The sequence below is a fragment of the Rhipicephalus sanguineus genome, chromosome 7 (genome assembly GCF_013339695.2).
Source record: "Rhipicephalus sanguineus isolate Rsan-2018 chromosome 7, BIME_Rsan_1.4, whole genome shotgun sequence".
Classification (NCBI taxonomy): domain Eukaryota; kingdom Metazoa; phylum Arthropoda; class Arachnida; order Ixodida; family Ixodidae; genus Rhipicephalus; species Rhipicephalus sanguineus.
Window position 1 is genome coordinate 45,413,640 of NC_051182.1, and position 21,582 is coordinate 45,435,221.

Genomic DNA, 21,582 nt, shown 5'->3' on the forward strand with positions numbered 1-21,582 from the left:
ATCAATGTGGCTTCGGAGAGGGACGATCCACGACTGACCACCTCATACGGATTGAAACACAAATTCGGGACGCATTCACAAATAGTTCTTTTTTTGTGTTTTTAGACATGGAAAAAGCGTACGACACTACATGGCGATTTCAAATACTGAGAGACCTCAGAACTCGGTATTCGTGGTAAAATGCTGACCCTAATAGCGAGCTACTTGTCGAACGGCACTTTGCGTGTTCAACTGGCAATGTTTTGCCACGACCGTGTGTCCAGGAAACCGGAGTACCACACGGTGGTGTGCTCAGCTGCACGCTTTTCATAATAAAAATGAATTCCTTGCGTCTATGTATCCCACGCACTGTGTTCTACTCGACATACGTTGATGATGTCCAGATAGGTATTAAATCGTACAGGCTTGCAATGTGCAGAGGCAGGTTCAGCTCGGTCTCAATAAGGTATCGAAATGGGGAGACGAAAATGGCTTCAGCCTCAACCCACAAATGAGCACCTGCGTCCTATTCTCCAGGAGTAGAGGCCTACATACCAATCCCGATATTGACCTGCAGGGCCATCGTCTGCCTGTAAAAACGGAACATAAGTTTCTAGGAGCCGTGCTGGACATGAAACTAACGTTTGTGTCACATATCCAATATATTAGAAATAGGTGCATGAAAACAATGACTATTTTAAAGGTTTTGACGGGCACAAGTATGGGCAGTGACAGAAAATGCCTCATGAATCTATTGGCCTCGAGGCCCACCACTGGAAACGCCGGCGCCACCGTCGGCGTGACGTACTTGGCAGGATCACGTGGTCTCCGCGGCCGCGTCGGCTGCTTGTGGCGCACTGCCGCGTGCTTTGAAAACGAGTTTCAAGTCCCACATGCGCCGCGGTCTGTTCAAATTCGGAAGTTTTCTCTCATTTTCTACTCAATTGAAACCATTTTAATAGAGTGGCTGCCTCCGAAGGCGACGAACATGGGGCTCTACCGCTCGGTGCCGCAGCGCCGCGCTTACGCAAAGGAGCCCAGTGTCAGCCTGCACTGGTAACCGCGGGACAAGAAACAGCGTGAAGCATGGGTTGTAAAGCTAAGAACCGGCAAGTAGCCATCCGCTACGAGTCTTGTGTGCAACAAGCACTTCCGCGACGAAGACTTTTGTTACTGCGTCGGGCCTGCGATGTTCGGTGAGTAGCAGACAGCGCGCACTGAGACGATGGCTCGCGCGCGCTTCCCGCCGGCAAATGATGCTTGTCGGCCACAGGATGGTAAAAGCGCTACATTTTACCACGTGCGATGCCATCTCAGAACCCTCCAATGCGACCTCTTGATCGTCGGTCCCGTGGTCAGCGTCCACAAAATCGGCTGCAGATGCACAAGTCATTGTTTAGATACGTTGAATTAAAAAACGCACAGGGTCCATTATGCATTCGTTAAAGATGACTAGAAGGCGAAAGCCATCTTCTTCTTGTCAGTCGATGTACTGATTCTCCCGCGTTACTGTATTTCCCGCGTTACTGATTCTCCCGCGTTACTGTAGGCGTCGCATGCTACTACATCCTCGGTCTCGTAGACTGGTTCTCCTTCCACCAGCATTCTCGAAGTGGTGAAGCTTTGGTCTATGAATTTGTTGATCACAGAGAGCGGCAAGTTCACTGGAATGCAAACGGAACGATAATTAAGGAGCATTAAAAAAAGGCATCGCATTTGCTCACGTTTTGTGTGAGCACCAAACGAAACGATCGAATGCGCTGAATAAAGAAACAGAAGCAGCGGCATTTGCCCGCTGAGAAGACCGATCAATACGCAGTGCGAGACAACTTGTCAAATGACATTGAAACGTACCCGAATTTAGACCGAAAAAGAAAAAAAAAACACTGAATCGTCGGGACGGCAGCATCACAAAGTTGTCATGCGCACCGCGAAGCCGCAGTTGTACGGAAATTGTTTTTGAACTGCTCTGATAGCGTCCGCACAACAGTAGTTGTTTGTTTACTCACAAATTCTCATGTTTTGCGGCCTAAAGTTCACAGCGCGGTGCCAAAACGCGCTCGTAGCAAAAGCGAAACCATCAGTACGAACATACATGCAGACGCTCATACATGTAGAGGCACCGTCAGTCGTCGCGAACCCGTGCGATCGCTGGCTTGAGGCTTCTTTCTGTTATGCTCCGTTTGGTTATACAGGCAGCCTACTCTAACGAGATATTTCACATAGTTTGCACTCAGCGAATGACTACCTTCACGCAAGAAGCCGGTTCAGGGGTCTCCAACGCGGTGACAGCGTGAAGCGGGTGCTCGGTTTTCTGCAAAGAGACAGCGACTGTAGACTATCTTGTGCTTTCAGTTCGTCGAAAATGATTATCTTGACAGTAAAGAACACAGTTCATTTCGAAAGTACTTACAGAAATGCCCTGGAGGGCTTCCGCGAAGTGTTTTTGTAGAGCGCCGACAGCAAAACCTATGGGGAGCGCGCCGGCGGCATCCTGCCTAACACGCAATCGAGGCGCGTCCGATAGAGGGCGACTCCGTAACTCCTCGAGGCCAATACAAGAGCCTTATACGCACAAGTATAGACTACGGGGCTATATTCTATGAGTGCGCCACACCAAGCGCGTTGAGGATGTTGGATACGGTCCACCATCTGGGCATCCGCCTTTCTACAGGCGCCTTCAGGACAAGTCCAGTACAAAGCATTTATGCAGAAGCAAACGAATGATCGCTGAAGTTGCAACGAGCATATTTGTGGTTCACGTATTTGCTAAAAATAAACGCAAACAACATACATCCTGCATACTATGCTGTAAACGATCTGTCCAGCTCTTCTTTGTTCGATAATGTTCGTGCAATGAGAGAGCCATACTCTCTGCGTGCAAGAGCCCTTGCTGAGGAAGTGAGTCCCACTTCTCGAACATCAGCTGATGGCTCCTGTTGAACAGCTCCCGCCGTGGCAATGGCAGCTTGTAAACTGTGATTTGTCTTTCAAAGAAGTTACAAAGCACGCGCCTGCTGGACATATATCCGCATGCACTTTCCTGAAATGCAACGCAAATATTGTTGTCCTGTATTTTTCACAGACGCATCGAAGTCTCATGTTGGCGTATGTTACGCGGAGGTCGGCCCATCCCTGTCAGATGCTGGCATACTGCACGCAAATGCAAGCATATTCATAGGAGAGGCCTACGCGATATTAGTGGCTGTTAAGCGCATTAAACAATCAAACATGATCAAGGCAGTTATATACACGTACTCTTTAAGCGTCATGAAAGCATTGAAAACGCTGACCCCCCCACCCATAAAATCCAGTAATCGTGCGGCTCTATTCACTTTTATGCACCATTTGTTCGTCCCAGCTGCCTGGACACTGAGATATCGATGGCAATGAACTGGCTGACAGGTTTGACAAATCTGCCCATGCAGGCGGCTCTGACACGCCCAGGGAGGTCCCTGTACTGGACTAAAGCCCGCTCTGAAGGAATCACTCAAGACACACTGGCGACATTTATTGGACAGCCAAACACAGATTAATCTGCACATGGTTAAGCCAGACCTCGGTAACTGGCCACAGACATCAGGAACACGTCGTACAGATGTCACACTCTGCAGATTAGGAATAGGGCACACATACCGTACACACGCACACATTTTGTCCGGGGGTGAGTCGCCCAGCTGCGATAAATGCGGTGAGTCACTGACCGTGTTGCATATACTACAGTGCACAGAACTAGAGCTGTATAGAAGAAAGCATTTCCCATTACTTTACAAGCTGCAAGTTCCTTTCCATCCTGTAATGATTTTAGGTAGAGAAGTTTTCCTTAAACACAAATCCTTTTTAGAGTTTTGAAAAGATGTGCATACTCTTAAAGTCATATGTCCAGGTAATCCGTAGCACGGCCTCTCAACAAGGGCTGCTGTTGCGGTATTCGCACTATAGAGAGCACCTGCCTCCCAGCCCCTCGTCTCAAGGAAATTGACGAGGCATTCGTGCTCACTCATTATGCTCAAAGTGTTATTTGTAAGACCTCTCGCGACTCATTCTGAATATGCTGACTCATGTCAATCAAATAAATTTATCAACTATATGTTTTACGCACTTTTACGCATGCCGAGGAAAGCCGACGTTTGGCGCCCCCCCCCGACCACCGTCCACTCTGCTACCACTGCGGAGAAGCTGGCCACACCTACCACCACCGCGAGTACCGACAGATGGGACATGAGTGGGTTCGCCATTGATGCGCCGCGTCCACAGCGGGGTGAACCACCACGAGACATCGCCGACTACCTCGCAGGAGCGCAGTGGACACCCCGAGAACCTTCCGTTTGCCGTCGCGAGGCCGCCATGTCTTACCGCAGCGCTGTCAGTACACTGGCCGAACCCGGGGCCGGTCACCTAGCCCGTATCCGGAAAACTAAGGGCAGCAACCGATGGAGGTGCGATTGCTGTACTACGAAATATTCAAGATCTTTCGCCGCCGGCGACGACGCCGCGACGAAATCTAAAGAACGCGCCGCAGGCTGAACGGAGCTCTGACGTCGAAACTTCGCGTCCCGAACAAGACCTGACGACGCAATGTGGAAGCAGCGGAGCAAACCGACGTAGCCGTGATCCGACGCCGCGACCTAACCGGAATGGAAGGCGACGGACTAGCGACCTTCACGTAATATTCGATCGCCACAGTGTCACCACTCTCGTCGACACGAAGACCGACGTGCCATTCAAGTGGGCAACAGCGCAAATCGAAGCATTTCAAGAACTGAAACGACGCCTTCAGATGCCTCTGATACTAGCACATTTCGACGAATTGGCCGATACGGAAATCCACACCGATGCAAGCAGCGTAGGACTCGGTGCCGTCCTTGTGCAGAAGACTAGCGGGATCGAAAGGGTCATCAGTTAAGCTAGCTGGTCTCCATCAATGGCAGAAAGCAACTGTTTCACAAAAGAAAAGGAGTGCCTGGCCATCTTCTAGGCTGCATGGAAGTTTCGCCCCTACCTCTACGGCCAGCCCTTGAAAGTTGTCAGCGACCACCGCGCCTTGTGTTGGCTAGCTAACTTGAAGGACCCTTGAGGTCGTCTGGCACGGTGGAGCCTATGACTTCAAGGATTCGACATTAGCGTCGTTTACAAGTCCGGAAGAAAGCACTCCGACGCTGACTGCCTGTCTCGCGCCCCCGTTGACCCACCGCCGCAGGACGACAAGGAGGATGACTGCTTCTTGGGAACCATAAGTGCCGACGACTTCACCGAACGACATCGAGCGGACCCGGAACTCAGGGATCTTGTGGAATACCTCGATGGTAAGACTGCCGTTGTTCCGAAGGTATTCAAGCGAGGACTGGCGTCGTTTTTCTTGCGAAACGGCGTTTGACTGAAGAAGAACTCCTCGCCCCTTCGAACCAACTACCTTCTCCTGGTGACTTCAGCATTGAGACCAGAAGTCCTCTAGTCCCTACACGTTGACCCGACAGCTGGGCACCTCGGCGTTTGCCGCACACTCGCAAATATACAGGAAAAATACCACTGGCCGCGCCTTGTCGCGGACGTCACTCGCTACTTAAGAACATGCCGAGACTGCCAGCGACGCAAGACACCGCCGACAAGACCAGCAGGTTTTCTTCATCCGATCGAGCCACCTCGCCCACCATACCAGCCAATCGGTATGGGACTACTGGGGCCGTTCCCTACGTCAACATGTGGAAATAAATGGATTGTCGTCGCTACCGATTACCTCACCCGCTACGCCCAAACAAGGGTCTTACCTAGAGGCAGTGCCGCCGAGGTAGCGAAGTTCTTCGTTGAAGACATCGTTCTGCGTCATCGCGCCCCAGTGGTCCTTATCACGGACAGAAGTACGGCGTTCACTGCGGAGCTAACTCAGGCGATCTTGGGATACAGCCAAAAAGCCACCGCCGCACCACCGCCTACCACCTTCAGACCAAGCGCCTCACCAAGCATCTAAAGAGGTCTATCGCCGACATGCTGGCAATGTACGTCGACGTCGAGCGCAATACGTGGGATGCCATCCTTCCGTACGTGAACTTGGCAAACAACACTGCAGTACAAGAATTGACGCAGCTGTCGCCATACTAGTTAATCTGCGGAAGAAGCCCGGCAACGACGCTCGACGCAATGCTGCCAGCTACGACCGACGAAGTCAATCTCGACGTCGCCACTTATTTGCAAAGTGCCAAAGAATTTCGACAGTTCGGCCGCCCGCGCATCAAGAACCAGAAGAAGATCGACAGCCATCACTATAATCTTCGCGGACACCACATGGAATACCAGCCTGGTGACCGTGTGTTGGTCTGGACACTGATACGCCGGCGCGGACTCAGTAAAAAGTTTCTTCGGCGATACTTGGGGCCATACAAGGTGCCATGCAGTGGAAGTCGGGGGTACAGTCGTTAGACATGACACTGGTAAGCTATCCCAAGAGACGAAAAACCGCATTAAGAAACGCCAAGCTATGAAAGTCTCAAGTGCAACAGACAAAATAGAGCTGGCGGAGCTTTCGAAGCTAATCAATAGGCGTAAAGTAGCCGACATAAGAAAGTATAATATGGAGAGAATTGAGCATGCTCTAAAGAACGGAAGAAGCCTCAAAGCTATGAAGAAAAAACTGTGCATAGGCAAAAATCAAATGTATGCATTAAGGGACAAGGAAGGCAAGGTCACAAACAATATGGATAGAATAGTTGAGGTAGCGGAAGAGTTCTACAGAGATCTGTACAGCAGCCGAGACAGTCAGGAAGATAACGTAAGAAGCAGTAATAGCGCAGAGGAATCTGACATCCCACCAGTATTGACAGGAGAAGTAAAGAAAGCCCTAAAAGGAATGCAAAGAGGCAAATCAGCTGGTGAGGATTAGGTAACATCAGACCTGTTGAAAGACGGTGGAGAGATTATGTTAGAAAAACTGGCCACCCTGTATACGAAGTGTCTCTCGACGGGGAGGATACCAGAATCTTGGAAGAATGACAACATCATCTTGATCCATAAGAAAGGGGACGTCAAGGACCTGAAAAATTACAGGCCCATAAGTTTACTGTCCGTTGTCTACAAGCTATTTACAAAAGTAATTGCTAACAGAATTAATACGACATTAGAGTTCAATCAACCAAGGGACCAGGCAGGATTTCGTACAGGCTTCTCAACAATAGACCATATTCATACTATCAACCAGGTGATAGAGAAATGCGCGGAATACAACCAACCCCTATACATAGCGTTCATAGATTACGAGAAGGCATTTGATTCGGTGGAGACATCAGCAGTTATGCAGGCACTGCGGAATCAGGGCATCGACGAAGCCTATATAAACATAATGGAAGAAATCTACAGCGGATCCACAGCCACTATAGTTTTCCATAAAGAGAGCGAGAGAATCCCAATAATGAGGGGCGGACGGCAGGGAGACACGATCTCTCCAATGTTATTCACCGCGTGTTTACAGGAGGTTTTCAGGGCCCTAGATAGGGAAGAATTAGGGATAAGAGGTAATGGAAAGTATCTTAGTAACCTGCGATTCGCTGATGGCATTGCATTGATGACTAACGCGGGAGACGAATTACAGCTCATGATTAATGAACTGGATACGGAAAGTAGAAGAGTAGGTCTGAAAATTAATATGCATAAAACTAAAGTAATGTAGAACAATCTTGGCAGAGTACAGCGCTTGCGATAGGTGGCGAGACACTGGAAGTTGTAAAGGAGTACGTCTACTTAGGACAGGTAGTAAACACGGAGCCAAACCATGAAAGTGAAATAACTAGAAGAATAAGGATGGGATGGGGCTCATTCGGCAAGCATTATCAAATCATGAATGGTAGTCTACCACCATCTCTCAAGAGGAAGGTATATAACAGCTGCATCTTACCGGTACTTACCTACGGAGCAGAAACCTGGAGACTTACAAAGAGAGTTCAACTTAAATTGAGGACGACGCAGCGAGCGATGGAAAGGAAAATGATAGGTGTAACCTTAAGAGACAGGAAGAGAGCAGAGTGGGTCAGGGAACAAACGGGGGTTAAGGACATCATAGTTGAAATCAAGAAGAAGAAATGGATATGGGCCGGGCACGTAGCACGTCGGCAGGATAACCGGTGGTCATTAAGGGTAACTGACTGGATTCCAAGAGAGGGCAAACGCGTGAGGGGGAGACAGAAAATTAGGTGGGTAGATGAGATTAAGAAGTTTGTAGGTATAACGTGGCAGCAGAAAGCACAGGACCGGGTTGATTGGCGGAACATGGGAGAGGCCTTTGCCCTGCAGTGGGCGTAGACAGGCTGATGATGATGATGAAAGTGCTAATGACGTCTCGGTGCACTAGAATACGAGGTTGTTTCTGATGGCATCACAAACTCTCAGCGGCGCAGTGCATGGCCTGAAGGCTTTCACGTCGTGCGCCTTAAGCCGTTTTATGCGCGTTCAGGAACCTGAGGACTCTGCTTTTGCTTGCTTCATCGTTGTTCTTGCGAGTTACATGCATTTTTAAAGACGATAGTCTTTCTTGGGATACTGAAACGGAGAAATTTTGGTCTATCTGTCTGTCTTTCTGTTTGTCGGCACGTCACTCGATTCAGCCACTCGGCCAAAGTTGAACCACTTGCCCAAGAGCCAGCCATCTTGAACGGCTGACTAGGTTCATACTTGTGTACATTGTCGATCAAAAAGCAAACATTACGCATATCTGAGGCGCCACATTACTAGGTAAGTATTAGGTGGTGTGTTCCTTTAATAGAAAGTGCATACATACGTAATTTTAAAGACCCTAGTTTCTTAAGCTGCGCTGAAAATGCGACTGCGCTAAAACTTGCCTTCCTCCGTGCCCTCTGCCCGAGCTCATTCTTGTGTTTCGGTTTCGGTTCGGTATTGCACTGTACGAATGCCATGGGGCGCCGCTCTGGCATTCCTGTTTTACCCAGGCGACGTGTAAATGAAAGAGTGTGTGGAGAGTACTCGTTGAGTGCGGATGTTTCTTCTGCTTCAGCGCTTCGCGCCAAACCGCGTGTTCGGGCTGGCTGGCGTCCCCGCCGGTCGCTCTGGTCACCGCCGGTCTTCGCCTGCTGCTGCGCCGGGACTACCAGCCCGCAACACAGCACTCATGTTTCCCGATGTATTGCCAGATGGCGTCCATATCTCACGCAGCGCCTCATCTATCGTCTTTAGACGACATTTCAAGCGAAGCATGCAGATACGCGGCCAATGTTTTTATCCATGTTCTGTTTTGGGCATTGGGACGATGCTTTTTTCGAGGGGGTCATTGCCACGCCCGCTTCTTGTTTTATTTTGATGTGTTCAGGTTTGACCCGCAAGGATGGTTGGCAACGCTCGACGAAGACTGCATCGCAGCCTTTGAGAAGCTTTGCGATTGCAGTAAATCACTTTGTGGAGCTTGCGCGCAGGACGGCAATAGTCTAGATTATTCCAGAGCTTGCGCGACCACCAGTGATAAGTCTGGAAAGTTCGATGTGTGATGTATAAAAGACAGCGCATCCGATCCGAGCCATGATCAGTTTTTCGACGGCCGACGCTCTGTTCGCCGCTATCAGTGTGCAGTGTGTATTGCTGTAGTTTGACTTTCAGTTTCCCGGTCATAAGTTCGGCCAAATAAAGTTTCATCTTGGACAAGCCTCATGCTGCCTTCGTCGACGTCACGACCCCGTGGCAATATGATCATCACGCAGAGCGCACAGCTGGCACCGGCGCACGTTCCCCACTGGGTCACATGGTCTTGCAGTGTGGCGAGAGTGAGGCTTGGTAGGAAGGGTAAAGGGCAGCGCCTCGCCGAGAGTGGCAGCAAAGAGGGTCACCGAGATGGGGAGAAGGTGAGGAGTGTCGCAGCTCGGATGGGGAGAGGGTGTACATGAAACGACTAACCTTAGCAGCATTAGCAACAACGCCTCGCCAAGCTTCCTTGGCGAGGCGAGCATGTCATGCGCAGCGGCAGCGCTTGCAACGCTGCTTGAGCTGCAGTACAGCATTTATAGGAATGCGCGTTTTCGGCGTGTGGCAAGCTGGAAAGCTGGAATGAGCCTATCGTCGCGCGGGATCCACATGACTTAACAAGAAGAACAAAAAAGTGAAGTTTAGCTCAGCCGTGTAAAGCTTATGAGAAACAGCGCAGCTGGCCGATGTTAGGGCGTTAACGTGGCCTTCTTGGCTGATGCTGAAAAACGACAGGGGGCGTTTCCAACCGCTTCCACACCTGACGTCGGCTCCGCAAGTGTCCGGCGCTCACGCCGGTTCTTCATGCTGTATCCTGATAATTTCCTTACGAGTGGGTAGAGCGAATCGTTAGGATCATTTCGACGCCAATATTGTCCTCGTCCTCTACTGGGGCGGCCCCAGGAGAGTCTTCGGAAGTCCCGACCACGCCGTGCGCCAACCTAGGCCTACTCAAGCCTAGCTCGAGTGCGGGCTCCCACTGCTTCATCGCCATCCGCCTCATGGCTGCCCACCACCATGGAGTGCGTTGTCGAAGGACAGGAAGTGTCTCTCGAAGAACTATCGGACGGTTCATGGCTTATAGGCTTGTAGGCTTATGCCACGGAACGAAATAAAGAGACAGCTAAACACTAATCGACGCCAGCAGGGAACGCGAGCCGTGGCTTCGCGTGCCGCAGCTAAGGGCCGTCTTTATTTTATTTTCTTGCGGCTACGCGCTATCCGATTTGCTCACTGGCTAAAGGAGCGTGCTACACAACTGTGGGAGGGTAGCGCGCCGTCCTGACAATAAGGATAAATCTTCATAGTAAATACACAGAGTGAAGTTTGTCGCACAATGCAGTGAATAGCGAGATATCGTAGCAGGGCCTGTCGATGGAGCCAAATACAATAGGGCACACCTTGCTCCGGTCAATCTTGAAAGCCTCCGTTCTCGATCTGGCTTCACGTCGTCGTCTTGCCTAATTATATAAGTAACTTTACTTGTAACTGGCATTTAAGAAATTACTGCAAAAGAGCGACCATGTTTTCGTTCCGTCCTTTATGCAACCGCTTGCAAGATAAAGCAACTGCTTGGAATGTTGGCGCTTAAATATCAGCTACGAATTCGTATGTCACCAATTTCTTTACCATCAATCAATGGATAGATTCAAGAAAAAAAAAGATGGTTGATCCTTCATAGCAATCGGATTAACACGAAAGTAAAGCGTGCCCTTACAGAAGTAACTGAATGTTTACTGTGCACTGATATGAGAGAGTTTGCACAATGTATATTGATGTATGGCAGCTATAGCGCCGTTTAACGTGGATGCACCCACTTTGATGATTGGTGGTACATCTCCATCCCGACGACTAACGTCCATGTTAAATGATTAAACAAACCCTTGTGGTAGCTATAGTAGTTAACGGTGAAAGCGTAATCAGAGAACGAGGTGTGATAGCCAGAAGAGCGTCGCATATTGGACGCATAACTTGGTCGCCATCCCGCGGCATATTAAAATGTGATTGAAACCACGGCCACACTAGAGGGAAACGCAAAGCGCGTCGCGCCGCCCCGGTAGCCAGGCCGCGATTTTTCTCGGGGCGAGCGCGTGAGCGGGGAACGCAGTGTTACAGCCAGGGTGAGGCAGGCGCGCGTCGCAGAGCTGTGTTTGGTGTGGATTAGCGTGTTGCTATGAGCGGCGCCGACACTGACCCTTTTACGACGCTTGGGCAGAGGTCGCCACCTAGCGGTGTGTTAAGGCATTGACAAAATTCAACTTCTATTGAAAACGCGCCGAATGGGATGGACGCCTAAACGCGTTGCAGGTGCTAGTCGCGGAGGCCACAACAATGACGAATTACTTTACCTAAGCACTCCAAGGGGTCAACACCACCCCGCCGACCAGGACAGTGGTAGATATAAAAGGCGCGTTCGTAAAGCCTCCAGAGTCTGTGACCGTGGCGCAGTACGGTGGGTTGGGGTTAAGTCACCTGTTCTTGAAACAGGTAGTTAGTAGATTTTTATTCTTAAGAGATCAGCAAAACCCTTTCATCCGTACAATTATTCAGGTCATGTTACCGGGGCTATACCAGAATTTGTTGTCTCCACCATGGACAACGATCCGTATAAAGTATCCCGCTACTTATGCCAGGTGGTCTCTTCCTATAGGTTTTTTATAAGTAGATTTTCTATTGAATACTTAAGTAACGTTTCCAGGAAGCGCCCACTGAAAGACCTGGTAGACATAGCTTTTCCAGTCCCCCTTTACAGAATCATTTATGGGGAGGGATCGGGGAGGGACGTCCTGAAACGTGTCAAAAAGATGTTAGTTCCAGCTGGGGTTAAAACGCTTTTCTTTAAACTTCACACGGGCACACTACCTGTGAAAACATGGCTCGAACAACGAGGCATGTTTTCAAACCAGAAACTCTAGAGCATGTTTTTATTGACTGTTGGGACGCTGTGTTTTATTGGGATGTGCTGCAGAGAACATTGAAGAAGGAACTACCAGTTGATGCTTACGGAATTCGTTTTCTGCCAGTTCGCGGAAATAGCGTCCCTTATGACCTCTTCACGCTTCTAGGTCTTTATAGCATATGGAGGTCACGTATGGATATACGCAATGCTGAGCCACAAGCGCGATCGGTTAACGCCTATTTTGTTGAACAGATCACGAAGCCCAGAAAAGTGCTGGAGCACCGAGGGGCAAGTGATGAAATGATTTGTATATTAGATACGCTGAAACAGTTAAAAGTTCATAAGTAGATCCAGCCAGCCTTACGCATGCTGGTGGGTGATGTGTGGCACATGTGTATATGTATATAACGTATTAACATTGCAGTAAACAAAAACAAAGTGACCGTGGCGCAGTGGATAGCGTGCCCGGCATCTGTTGTTGCGGACCGAGCGGTCGTGGGTTGGATGCCCCTTGAAGGTAGCTTTTTTTCTTTGCCATCTGATTGTGTATATTTTTTCGACGTCATTTCCGTGACTGAAATACGTCACTGAAGTCTTGGTAGACCCCGGCATAAAACACTTTCGTGTTAAAAAAACACTGAGAGCCATAGCAAGGAATGAATGGATGATTGAGAAGTCGCAGTTTCGCCGCAAGGGCGAAGCAATCAATGCGATACCAACAAATTCGAATGTCACACGAAGAAAGGCAAGCAGCTCGAAACTTCCAGCGCGGTGGTGAAGCGCAAATGACGCACGAAAAGAACACAAACAGGACGGGCGGAAACTAACTGTCGCAGCTCGACGCTTGCAGTGCTCAAACACAAAGAAGGACACACGAAGAGAACGCACAGATATCAACGCGTGCTAAAAACTACCACACTTACCTCTTTGCGTTTGAGCAGCACACTGGAATTGTGGAGTATGCACAGACAACTAGGCGCTAGTTTGCCTCCTTTAGCTAGCACCTCACGCCTTTCGCAAATGCGGCCGCTGCAGCGGGCGAAGTGACCTTCGTGGCGGTGAAAGCACAAGACGTGCAAACCTCACCCCCCCCCCCCTACACGATAAACGGCCGACCGTGCCCTGTACAGGAAAGTGCAGGTCGGACGCGTGCAACGTTACTAGAAACGCTAGGCGCGCGCATCCCGCCTCCTACGAAACACGAGCGGGGCGATAAAATTTGATGATAATGATATGTGTGGCCAACTGCCCTTTGTACCGGGTGGACTCGCTATTGGTGTCCTAGCCTAATAAATATAAACAATAAATATAGACGTTGTCAGAAGGCACCTAACTCCGACAGTGTGCGTGTCTCTCGTGTCCCCCCACCACGTCTAGCTTCCACAACGCCCGATGTATATAGCATAGCAGCTACTGCCTAGTCTAAAGCGTACCCTTTGCGCCATCACGCGGGTGAGTGAACCCGCTGAATCACGTCCTAGCTCTGCGTACCACCAGCGGTAAATGTACACTTTCAGTTGGGCGTACGCAGAAACTGCGTACGCAGTGCACGATACGCCGCGTGCGCCGCAAGCGAAGCGCGCCACAACAGTTTTATTTTACCCTGCTCTGGCTGGCGGCGGCGAGTCAAGACGTGCTCGCGTCGGCTCCTGCATTTTGCCAACTTTTCTAGTATTTTGTCGTCGAGTGTCTATGTTTATTTGTGCAAATCTTTTCCGCGAAGTTCTAAGGACCACGTGGATACCCTCTTTTGCCACAGTGAGTGATTTTTCACCAATTTACGGATATTTGTGTGCCTCCGTCGGCGGCGTCTCACCTAAGGAGCACTTCGGAGACCAAGCCTAGGCCACCCAGCCGGCCTCAGGGGCGGCTCGGCGCCCCTCGTCCGTAACCATGATGGAATATCAAGTGGAGGGGGAAAATATTTCCCCAGAGGAAGTCACTCAAGACCAGGGATGGCAAACTGCAGGCGCCAGAAGAGTTAGCGCCAAATCGAGGGGAGCTGACCCTAACGCCGCGGCAACGCTTTCGGCGTCCCGTGGCGACAAGCCTAGCGGCGCAGCGCTGAAGTCCAAGATTATTAGAGCAAGCCGAATGCCGGTTCTTCCCAAAGGAGACACCAAAATCGTCATTAGACCAAGAGGTGGACTGAATATCTCCAAAATTGGAGCGGCTGCAGTGGCTGACGCTATACTTGCAGCTGCCGGCATCAGCCCCGATGAGCTCTCACAAGACACTCTGTGCCCGAACTTACAGCAAAACATCATGGTGGCGAGCACTCCTAGACGGGAAAATGCCGATCGATACTCCCGCCTCAAGCAAATCCGCATCTCGGGCAACATCCACGAAATCTGCGCGTATGAGACTGCTCCGCACTCCACCTGCAAGGGGGTCATACGTGGCATCCTTTTACAAGACGACCCAGCGACGCTGGATGGCAAGATCGTTAACCAGAAAAACCCGCTCGCACTGGCAGCTAAGAGGATTGCTCAGACCGAGACTGTGATCATCGCCTTTGACGGGCACCGGGTACCGAATTTTGTCAGGTACGGAACGCTCCTGTTGAAATGTTCCCTATATCGAAAGCAAGTCGACGTATGCCACGCCTGCGGAAGACTCGGGCATCGCGCTGATGTCTGTCCAACACCGAGCGACGTCGTCTGTCGGGGATGCGGCCTTCCAAACCCCGATGAGCAGCACCAATGCACCCCAATATGCAAGTTCTGTGGCGGTCCGCACCTTACTGCTGGTAAAGAATGTGCACATAGATTCAAGACTCCGTACGTTGTTCGCCGACGACGCTTCGAGCGTGCCAGACAGCAAGAGGAGCTCGCCCCGCCGTCGATCCTTCGATCCTCCGATTCGCAAGCCTCATCCAACCCCAGCCCTAGGGGCAGCAGACGCTCGCGCCCACGAAATCGCTCCATGAGCCGACGGGGCTCCAAAAGCCGCTCTGCCTCAAGATCACGACCATCGTCGCCTTCTCCAGCGCGCTCCAGCTCAAGAGGCCGCTCGACGTCCCGCACCCGGAGCGGCTTGTCCAACAGGCCAAGATCCAACACCCCCTCCGGAGGTAAAGGCAAGTCCTATCTAACGTGGGCCGATAGGGCCCGTGGCAACCAAGCGCAGGCGTCCAACTCCCAAGACTCGCACGACCCGCGTCTCACTAACGAGCTCGAAGAGCTTAGGCGTGCCAATGATAGTCTCAGGAAAGAAAACGCTCAATTCAAGCAGGAAATCAGTCGGCTAGCCACCGAGATAGCCGAAATACGAAAAATGGCGCTCAAACCGCCGGCTGCTCCGGCCGCCGCAAGTTCGTCGGCCATGGACACGGCGGAGGCTCCCCCCAAGGCGGGTGCAGTGAAGCGTCGCGCCCTGGATAACTCGAGGGAAGACGAGACTCTGGAACTCCTTTCGGAGCTCAAGAAGGCCATCTCCAACATACAGTCAGGCCTCTCTCAAGTACAAGAAATGATCGCGCACCCCCAGCTGGGTCTGGTCGCCCTCAGCGAGAGAATACTTAGACTGGAGGGGACCCACCAGGGATTTTTGCCGAGCACATCGACAGCACCAGTCCCAAACTTGAACAGTGTCATTGCCCCACCGACAGAAGGTGCCATCCTGCAGGCGGCCCTCTCGAAACCCATCCCCAAGCCCAAACATGGATAACGAAACTAACGTCATAACAATGTGGCAGTGGAATTGCGCAGGGTTCGTCAGCAAACGGGCGACCCTGCGACAATACCTAAAAGGCATAAAAGACAAACCCCAAGTTATCACCATGCAAGAAACGATCACATCATCACACATCAGGCTTCCCGGTTTCCTCACTGTGGCTTCCACTGAAGGGGGAAGGGGGGTCGCCACTCTGGTCAGTAAAAGGTTCACGTGCATTCAGCGAGACCTCGGTCCCGTGGACAATGGGGTCGAGTACGTCATGACGGAACTCCTTGTCGACAACCCTAAGCGGCGCTTACGAAGGAACAGTATCTTCATATTAAATGTTTACTGCAGACCCAGCGTACACAGAGCCAGGGCTGGTGGTCTTCTGAAGAAGGCAGTGCATTTTGCCGGCTGTCAACCTCTTGTCGTCATGGGAGACTTCAATGCCCAGCATCAGGCGTGGGGCTACCACACCAATACGAAGAAGGGTAGAGACATTAGGCACACGACAACGGAGGAAGATCTTACACTGGTCACCAATAAGGACTTCCCGACCAGGAGAGGGAACTCGGTGTGCCGAGATACAACCCCGGATCTCACCTTTGTCAAGAATTTGGAAAATGTCAAGTGGACAAACACAGCTGTGGACCTCGGTAGGGATCATTGCATCATCGAAGTGGTGATAGAAGTTGCCCGTAACAAGACGAGGACCTTTAAGTTCATCGACTGGGACTTGTTTCGAGCCAATCGCTCCGAGCGCGCCCTCCCACCGGATGCGGATCTAGACTCTTGGTGCGAGGGGTTAAAAGAAGATGTGGCTAGCGCCGCCAAAGAGGTGACAACCGACCTGGAGGTGGACAGGATGGACAGTAGGCTCGCGCATCTGTTGGAAGCCAAGCAGGCACTACTCGCGAGATGGAAGACTCAGCGCCATAACAGGAGACTGCGAAAGAAAATATCCGAAATCAACAAAACGGTAGAAGATCATTGCAAGGTCTTATGCAAGCAGCAATGGGATGAGCTGTGTGAATCTGTGGAGGGCCAGCTCAAGACCGGTAAAAGCTGGAGACTCCTCAAGCACCTACTCCACGATGGCAACACCAAGTCCAATCAGAAGAGAGCTTTGGCGAAAGCTGTCCATTTGGCCACCGACTCGACTCCAGATGAGGCGATCACGGAGCAGCTCATAGACAAGTACCTGGCGGCCACGGATGATCCGGTGCCTCCTCAGTTTCCCGATTACGAGGGGCATGACGCGCCATCGATGGATGAGGACTTCACCGTGGCTGAGGTCAAGCGAGTTCTGGCATCCCTCAATAGCAGATCTGCCCCTGGGCCAGATGGGGTAACCAACAAAATGCTCAAGCACCTCGACGATGACTCAATCGAGTTTCTTACAGACAAGATCAACGAAATCTGGCTCAGCGGTCTCATCCCCAAGAGCTGGAAAGCGGCCTGCACAGTATTAATACCCAAGCCGGGTAAGGCGCCGAGCATCGAGAATCTTAGGCCAATCTCCTTGACGTCGTGCGTCGGGAAGGTGGCCGAGCACGCCATGCTCAACCGCCTCACTGTCCACCTCGAGTCTAACGAATGCTATACCCACAACATGATTGGCTTTCGGTCGGGGCTCTCGACTCAGGACGCCATGAAGTTGATCAAACACCAGGTCATTGACTCCGGCTCCGCTGACACCAAGGCGATTCTCGGATTGGACTTGGAAAAGGCTTTTGACAACATATCGCACGTCTTTATTCTGAAGAGCTTGTCTCAGTTTCACGTCGGCAAGCGGGCGTACAATTTCGTGCGCTCCTTCCTTTCCTCGAGGTCCACAAGACTGAAGATTGACGATTTTTTGACCCACGAAATTACCCTTGGGCCAAAGGGGACACCTCAGGGGGCGGTGATCTCCCCGACGCTGTTCAATATCTGCATGATCAACCTGTCGAGGGCCTTGAACAAGATACCGAACATTAACCACACGATCTATGCGGACGACATCACCATCTGGTCCCTCAGCGGATGTGAGGGTCAGGTCGAGAGTGCTTTGCAAGAGGCCATCGATGTGACGCAGGGCTATCTCCTCCCCACCGGGCTAAGGTGCTCGCCCGCTAAGTCCGAGCTCTTACTCTATAAGAAGAGGCCCAGAGGTGGTTCTCACCGGTCCTGGAAACCAGCAGCGGAGAGCCACATTACGTTATTCACCGATAACGGCTCCCCAGTTCCGCGGGTGGACACTATCAGGGTCCTAGGAATGTTTATCGAGTCTAACGGCGCCAATGGAGCCGCCGTCAAACGCATTTGTTCCAAGACCGAAAGCGCCCTAGGACTGATTCGAAGAATCGCTAACAGGCAGCGCGGAATCAGGGAGGACAATCTGATTCGGATTATCCACGCATTCGTACTGTGCCACCTCGCTTATTCGGCGGCCATGCACAACTGGCTCGTGTCGGAGCGCAACAAAATCAATGCCCTAATCAGAAGAGTCTTCAAGCTGGCTCTTGGCATTCCCGTTCGAACGCACACGGAAGACCTCCTCAAGTTGGGAATCCACAACACGTTCGAAGAAATCTGGCACCCCAGCGGGTAGAGCCATACTCGGCATGCTGGGACGCAACCCCGCGGTTGTCGGTCCTGACGCCGTGAAGCTGCCCAACGACGTAAGATCCAAGATTTCCATACCCCGGATGCCGCGCAATATGCATCCAATCTACAACGAAGCACGAAGACGAGCCAGGGGTAAATCTTTGCTCGCCAGTGCCCACTTGGACAAGGATCGAGCCTGCTTTGTAGATGCGGCTTCGTACACTCAAGAAGAAGCCTTCTCCTCAGTGGTCGTCGACTGTGATTGCAAAGTGATCAGCTGCGCTACCATCCGCACTTCTAGCTCCAGCGTTGCAGAGCAGGTTGTCATTGCTCTTGCGTTGATGGACGGTGTGCATGACACAATTTATTCAGACTCCAAGGCCGCTATCAAGGCCTTTCAGATGGGCATGGTGGCTCCCCAGGTCCTACACATCATTCACAAAGTCAAAGACCTCAAAAATCACTCATTGGTCTGGTTTCCTGCGCACCTTGGAACCATTGAGGGTGTCCCGCTCAATCCCAACGAGGAGGCGCACTCGGCTGCACGAGGTTTGACTGACCGTGTACCGGGTAACGCGTCATCTCCTGGGCGACCCGAGCCTCTCTGCTCGTACAACGAGATATGCAAGCACCACTATCTCTCAAGAAGAGTGTTGCCTCTACCACACTCCTCGCTATGCAGGGCCCAAGCTGCTACTCTCAGACTGCTACAAACAAGCACTTACCCGAGCCCTGCAGCACTGCACTCAATGTACCCTGAACGGTTCCCAAGCCCGGACTGCCCCCTGTGTGGTGGTTATGCGGACTTCGAGCATGTCCTGTGGGGATGCGCCTCTGCCGGTCCCCCTTTCACCCAAGCGGAAATGAAGAGGCTCATTAAGGCCCAGGACCAGACCTCTCAAATCCTGGCCGTCCAGAGGGCCCGCGCGAGGGCCGTCAGGTTTAACCTGATGGTCCCCGAGTGGGCCTAGCCAGGTGACGTTGAGTTTACTCGCGTCTATTGTGGACCGAATAAAGTTGTTTCACTCACTCACCCTGCTCTGATACGTTTCTTGCAGCTAAAGTCATATGCGAGATGTAAGTGTTTTCGAATACACATCAGCGCCACTGACGTCAGAAGTATCCTAGGTCCCAGTAACAACATGACCTCTGCGATCTGCGCGCAGGACCAGCTCGATGACCAAGATAACGGCCACGAGCATGCAAGTCAGGCTGCGGCGTTGTCTGTTTCTATAGCGAACGTCGTTGCTAGGTGCATTCGTTGCGCGCGTTGACTTTTGCCATGTACGTTCAACATTAGTATGCACAACTTTAAAGCTGGGTGCACTATGTATGAAGGGCATTTGATGAGGCACAGCAGCGCTGGATGGAACACGACGTTCTATCCAGCACGGCCGTGGATGAGGCTTAGCATACCCTGCGGCAACTGGTGGCATTGCATGTATTCTTCAGTTTCCGATCTACAAGTAGCACTGTGAAGGAGTGAAACCTCGCAAAACGCTGAACGCGCGTTATCTTGCGGCATGCAATAAATGTACGCACAAAGCTTGCTTTCTTTCTTTTTTCGGGGTCATTGCCGAGTGGCGTGACAGGAAGAGATTTACGCGTTCCCGCACACACTCTGTCGAGGGCGGTTTCTTGAGGATTTGTGTAAGATACCAGGCAATGTCTTTCCTCTTGTCAGGAGTTCGGAACGTGCCGCTTGTTCTACCTTGTCCGGCGTGGCAACGTGGGCTTGCAATGTGGAGTACAGACGGCAGAGCAGAGTACGCAGAGTACAGACGGCACGCAGCACTGCTACAGCAGAGTAATGCACATGCGCATTACTCTGCCGTAGCAGTGCTGCGTGCGCAGCCTTGTTACGTATGCCAACTAAAAGTGTCTAATGCTGTATATAACTAGCTCGTCGTTAGCACGCTTGAGGACGTATAGCACGTGGCAGAATTGTCTAGCGCGACGCGCTGCGTTGCGAGGGGTCGCAGGGTCGAATCCCCGGTCGCGCACTTCGGAAGTGTTTGATAACGGAGTTCGCCAATACTTCATTGACGTATTTTCGTCCCGAAAATGACGTCGGAAAAGTGCACATGATCCGATGAAGATTAAAAACCTAAAGAAAGAAAAGTTGCGTCGACGGGAGTCCAACCCACGACCTCTCGGTTCTCAAAAGCATATACCGGGAATGCTATCCACTGCGCCACCGTCACACACTTTGGAGGCTTTACAAACGCGCCTTTTATGCACACGAGAACGGAAATGTGGGCGAGTTTGTAAGAAGGCATCATAGATCAGTTAGCGCAAAAAATATGTAGACACAAGCCAGGAACATAAACACGAGACCAGCGCTAACTTCAAACTAAAATTTATTCTCAGAATCCATGCCTATTTAGCAACTAGCAAAGATCAAAACACGACATCGTCACCAAAGAAAGCACATCTCATCCTACAATGAATAGAATAACACCACATCTTGATTGGCCCTCACAAGAAAAATGAAGTTTTTAGCTTACCTTGAATTTGTTGCCTTTTGCTTGCATTATTTTAACACGAAAGTGTTTTATACCGGGGTTCACCACGGCCCCACCCTATCGGAAAAACTGCCATGGTGGATACTGGAAAAGGTGGTGGATATAGTGGAAATAATGCAGGGTATGCTGGAAATCATGATGTTTATAGTGGACAGTGGTGGGTGGCATGGTGTACGTTAGCTGGGTAAGGTGGAAAGGATGGTGGACGATGGTGGAGAGTAGCAGCAAAATACTGGGTAGGCGTAGGAGACAGCGCCCACTATGGCGCGAATGGTGGAAAGCAGCGAGGGAATGGTGGGTGAGGAAAATGATGGTGTACCATGCTGCACCATGCTGGAGAAGCTGCGCCAAACACCGTCATTATACTCGAAAGCAGTGGCAACTATGATGAGTATAATGTGAAATATCATTGCAGTGCAAATGAACAGCATTTTGAGCGAGTTGGTAATGCCTTGGAGCAATGTAAAACTCAAT